Here is a 6,083-nt window from a genome sequence, read left to right as displayed (position 1 = left end):
AATGCCAGCAACACAGAAGCCCAAAGGAATAGCACTACCTTTCTGTTATTACCAACAACTAAAATCTGCATAACACTTCAGGCTCACAGTTCACACAGCATTTTCTACACCTTATCTCAGGTAATTCTGTGACACTGCCATTATTACCTCCGTCTCACAGACAAACGAAGGCTCAGAAGACATAAGTGATTTGCCCAGGAATTCTGGCAATTAATGCTACTTCTGTTCACTCTACACCCCCACCCAGAAAGCTCAGAACATACCCTACTGAAGTGTTCAATTCTCCTTAACTACAGATACCCAGAGTTCAAGTTCACCAAAACACTTTATCCAATTTGCTTCAATAGAATTGATGGAGAGGGAGGAAACAGATGAAACAACATTACTAACTATTAAACTTGAACAACGGGTACAGTGGGATTGATTATACCCTTTCCACTTCTATACATCTGAAATTTTCCATAATAAAAAAAATGTAATTAAAAAATAAACTCTTCACTCCCAACATAAGCTCTGCCACTTCCAACTTCCTATTGAGCACACCTGGGTGCGAGGAAAACACCACAGCAGAGAAGTTTCTCAGTCTGAGGCACTGAAGAGAGTGCTGGACTGGAATCACGAAGCTTCAGTCTTCACTCTGCTTTATCTAACTGTGAGACCTCACTGGTCCCTCAAGCTCCTCTGGGCCCCGAACTTCCGCATCTGTTCCTTCCAGGGTTAAGATTCTGATTTCACCTTTCTACTAGTTCCTTAAACTCAACACACAAAACCAAAATCGTCTCTTCTCTATTCTAAACCCCTAAGACCTGCTCTTCCTCCTGACTTCTGTATTCCTGCTGTCCCATTCTGCCAGCCATCCAACCACAAATACCTCAGCATCATCTCTGACTTAAGACACAGAACTGACTGTTCCTTCCCCTCCTACCTAATCAGTCAGCACATCTCTCTGTTGAACCTCCAAAGTATCTCTTGACTCCACCACCTCCTTTCATTCCCAAGCACACTAACTCAGGCACTCATCATCCCTCACCTGGAGGAGTACCATGAACTTGACTGAAAACCCTGTCTCTAGTTTCTCCTCACTGACCATCCATCATATGCATTCTCCAAAACCCAGTCATGACCTCTCAACAGCCTCACTGTCCACTATGTTTTTTCATGTAACCCAGGGTCCGGGTAATTTGGATACTCAGTTTTCGGACATCCACCTCATTTCCAACACCACCCCTCAGCCTTTGCTCAAGCTACCCTTCCCTCCAGAATGCCCTCTTCTTGCCCTGGCACCTCAATTTCACAGTGGCGCAATTTAAATGCCACCTCCTCAGTTGAAGTGTTCCCTTACATCCCCAAGGGCGCAGTATCACTCCCTCCACTGAACCCCTAAGCACCTTGTCTGAACCCCTCTTACAGCACCCTTCAAATTCCTATTATTCCTTTCTTGTTTTGGTGCCCCTACTCTCTCTACTAGATGATTCGCTCCTTGTCAGAGGAAATGATGCTTTATTCATCTTTGTATCCTTCAGAACAGAGCTTCTCAAAGACTGTGCCGTGGCGCTGTGGTATGCCCTGAATCAGCTAAAGAGGTTCTAGTCACTCATCCCCTCAGCCCTCCACAAAGAGACGTCAGCAGCCAAAGTCCCACAAGTCAAGCCTCAAGCAGCCTCAAGCAGCCTCCTCCTTCAGCCAAGTATACGCCATGATGACTTGAGAAGCACTAAGAGGACGCAACACGTGGTACACAACGGATGCGCACTAAACATGTGCTGAGCTGAACCTTGGAATAACTCACCCGTTCCCCTTCAACCACTATGTTCTCAAGAAAACTTACCATCCAGACTAGACTCTCTGAACATTCTCCCCGAACATGTTCTGATCATCTTTTTAATAATCACCTGTTTATTAGCTGGTTATACTTGTCTTACCATCCAAAGCCCACATCGATAGTTTACTGATTAAAATAGCAAAGGATATGAACAAACAATTCACCATGAAGAGACTCAAAGAGAAAAATTCAACATTATACAACAAAGAAGTACAAATGCCACTTTACACTATTAAGTAAGCAAAATCATTTAAGGAAAAAATGTATTTATATCCAGTTATGGTGAAACAGGTACATCTGTATATCTGTTCGTAGTACAAACTGGTATAACATTCTTGAAAAACAGTATGGCGATATATATCAAAAGCCATAAAAACATTCATACCATTTAACACAATAATGCATTCAAAAATTTATCCTAGAGATATAATTAGCCAGAAAAAAATACAATAATAACTACAATAACGTAGATTGAAGTATTAACTGAAAACCAGCCAGCAACATAAATATTTAACATCAAAAGATTTAAGTAAATTATTGATGGCATGACTTGATGAAATATTTTCCAGCCTCTCAAAGTGTAATCATGTCAATTAAAATTGTGACAACCATAACATGGAAATGTTTCATAATCAAATAAGTAGAAAAAATTCAAATTATATGCATTATAATTAAAAATGAGTACAATAATATATGTGTGTGTGTGTGTGTGTATATATATGTATATATTTAACAGAATGACAAAAAGAAAATCAACTGTTTTAGGGGTAGTAGCCCAAATATTTAACAATTTACTTAATAGCAATGCTTAAATTATTTTATAATTTAACAGAGAAAGTTCTACCATATTGAGGAAACTTAGGGGTCCCAGGATGCAAACTCGATATCGTCTCAGGAAGAGGTCCACACCTCTCTTTTACTGCTCACTTTGGCCTTAACTCAGAACGCTCATGTACTTCTTATCACAATGACCTATGACAACCCACATCCCAGCTTTCCAAGGACCAAGAAACCAGCTCAACTAGCCTTCTGATCATCCCCATGAACCTGTGGGGGATGAATCGTGCAAACTTCCCTAACTCAAGAAACAAAGAACCCCTACAACAATGTTTTACTTTAGCAATCAATAAGTAGCCAAGCCTAAGTTTAATTATAAACCCTAAAAGTATATAGCATTGTCTCATTATAGTCTCTGGGACTAGCATTAACAATATATGAAAAAAATAATTTTAGCACTGATGCCCCACAAGGACAATATGAAAACTGTCTTCTAATTGTTTTTTCTGTAGTATTACCATTTTCTTAGTTTAATACTGAATGGCCAAGATACTATAATGGACCAAGAAGATTAATTACTGTGAAATAATAAATACTCAAGACTAAAATAACACTCTTAGGGCATTTCAGCAGTAAACAAATAATCTAAAGGACTAATACAACCATTAGGAAAAACGTTTAACCTTCTGTTTCCATTGTAATGTTCCTGGTATCCAGATCCTCAAAAATGCGGATATATAGTCATTCATGACAATACACACATAGTACATAACAGGAAAACAAACAATTTAATACTTAACCCGTTCATCAGAGCACTGGGTGATCAACACTCAAGAATGTTGACACAAAAACTGAAGGACCTCTGAAGATCCAATCATATGCAGATAGGTTGAATCCCTGTGCAGTTACTCATTCAAAACAAAAGTGGAAGATTAACCTACCCTCACTTCTCTTCAAACAAACTGACAAAGCATCAGGCAGTCTATTTGGAGTAGGTTCACCATCATCCAGTCGGCTCCAGAAGTAACCAATTCAGCCAGGTCACCACTGCTGCACCAGGGCCCTACTTCCTCCACCTTGTCCCACCTCATCTTGCTGACCAGACACCCTCCTCTAGATTAAGTCCCTTTTGTCTTTTCCTCAGGCATTACCAAGTCCTTGCTGCTTTGTAAATAAGGCTCTCCCAGACCTTACTCACCTGCAGTTCACTGCACTGGGTATCACACAAAGAGCCCATCAGAGCTCTTTATAATTTCTGAAAGAGAGAGGAGGAACCTTTTAATACATACTAGAGAACACCACTGCTGATGTATCAGTTCTGAAGCATTTGTATCCAGTGGTCACAGCGTATGGTCCTTTGGTCCAAAGTACTGCAGTAAAATGTAGCATAACCAGCCAGGACCAAGAGTCCTGAGATAAGGGTCCAGAGATAAAAGTTTGCTTTAATGTTGCTACTAATCAGCTGTGTGACCTTGGGAAAGTCACTTGACTTCTCCAGGCCTCAATTTCCTCATCTGGAAAATAAGACAGACTAGATAGAAGCTATAGTAAGTATACTGTGCATCTCATCATAAAATTCCACAGATGATAATTACCAACATTACTCCCAGCCCTAAGGTTACGTGAATTCAAGTTCCAAATAGTTATTTCCTTACAAGATCAACAAATCAAAACTTTACCAACCTGACAATGCAATTAACTGTTTGAGTGTTTCACTAACAATTCAATTACAGTTATCTTAAACTAATGGAAGTTTAAGATTATCAATATTAATTAACATCACAGGAAATAAGGGTGGAATACCTGCCTAACATCTAAACGGGTTCAGTGGCCATGCCTTCCATGACTTCTCCCTCTGCTTTCACTACTGCCCGCGCACCTAGGCAAGAGAGGTCTTCCAAACACCAAGTAACACCAACTGCTTTCTACGGTCAGATTAGGGGGACATGGCTAACGATGGAGGAAGGAGAGCAGAGGCTTCTTATCTTTTTTCTTATATACACTTAGCACTGCTTGGATTTGTTTACCATAGCATGCATCAGTTTTACATAAAAATAAATAAGTTTTTAAACTATATTAGTTACACATATTGCCTACTGAAAGGAAGCTCGCCTCACAGGAATATTTTCACCACCAGGAGAATATCGACAGAAGAAAGCAAAAAGGCAAATTCAGATGTTCTGAGAACACCTAAAATATGGCACAGAAATAACAAACATCACAAACATTCACACGTCACAATGGTTTACTCAAAAAAATGTGCCTGCATTCTTTGAAGAACCTAATGATGAATCAGGGTTTCTGGGGGTCAAAACAAGTTGAACACACAAATTCTGGCTTTACCAGACAACTTCCTGCCCTTGGAGAAACTGACCCAGTACAATTTACACCAGTAAACAAGTTGGTATGACCTTTAGTAGTATGCTGAAAAACTTTCAATTTGCTTTAGACAATTGGTACCTTTTAAAATAAAGATATATACATATATAAATATATATGCACACATATATAGACATATAAATTAAAAATCTTCATGTTATATCTACTATTTCTTTTTGAAAGAGGAATATTAACCTTATTAAATTCAGGATAGCTCAAAAGTATAATCTCAGCCACCGGTGAAGTGACAGACCACTAAGTTTTATGCGGCTCCTAGCCAGTGCTACCAAAGTCATCCTGACTACACACAGCAGTTTAAATGAACTACAAGCTGCTGCGGCCACACTCTCCACACATATCATACTTCTCTCCTAGAAAACAATTCAAACTATTATTTAGAAATCAAATTATATTTGCATGTATACTTATCTAAGTTGATGGAAATAAACAGCCATAACAATTTGTTTATAATTTTTTAAGTAGCTCCTCCCCATCTCTTGTTTATCGACAAGTTGATAAATTGGCCCCAAATCTACTATGCATTTAAAACTGCTAAGCATTTAGAACAACAGGCCAAAGGACCTTACATCTTGTGCTGGGCCTGTATTTAGAATCTTAGGGCTTCCCTGGTGGCACAGTGGTTGAGAGTCCGCCTGCCGATGCAGGGGACACGGGTCCGTGCCTCAGTCCGGGAAGACTCCACATGCCGCGGAGCGGCTGGGCCCGTGAGCCATGGCCGCTGAGCCTGCGCGGTCGGAGCCTGTGCTCCGCAACGGGAGGGGCCACAACAGTGAGAGGCCCGCGTACCGCAAAGAAAAAAAAAAGAATCTTAAATATAGTCTGACAGATAATTATAGACTAATTTCATTTAATATCAATACCATGCCTACTTCTTAAACAGAGGACAAAAATGCATGTGTAAGATCTGGTCTACTTATTTGTAGGTCCCTCTGCAATATTCTTAGCCTTTCATGAATATGCTCTATATTTTTAAACTACACAAGGTCCTTTGCAAGTAGGAATGATTTCCCCTGTTATTTTGGCATCACTCCCTTCTCCAGTAAAACACTGGACTGTCCATAAATGTATACAGACTTTAAAACAA

This window comes from Hyperoodon ampullatus (assembly GCF_949752795.1).
Source record: "Hyperoodon ampullatus genome assembly, chromosome: 19".
Taxonomy (NCBI): domain Eukaryota; kingdom Metazoa; phylum Chordata; class Mammalia; order Artiodactyla; family Ziphiidae; genus Hyperoodon; species Hyperoodon ampullatus.
The sequence above is the reverse complement of the archived record's forward strand: the minus strand, read 5'-3'. Positions refer to the sequence as shown.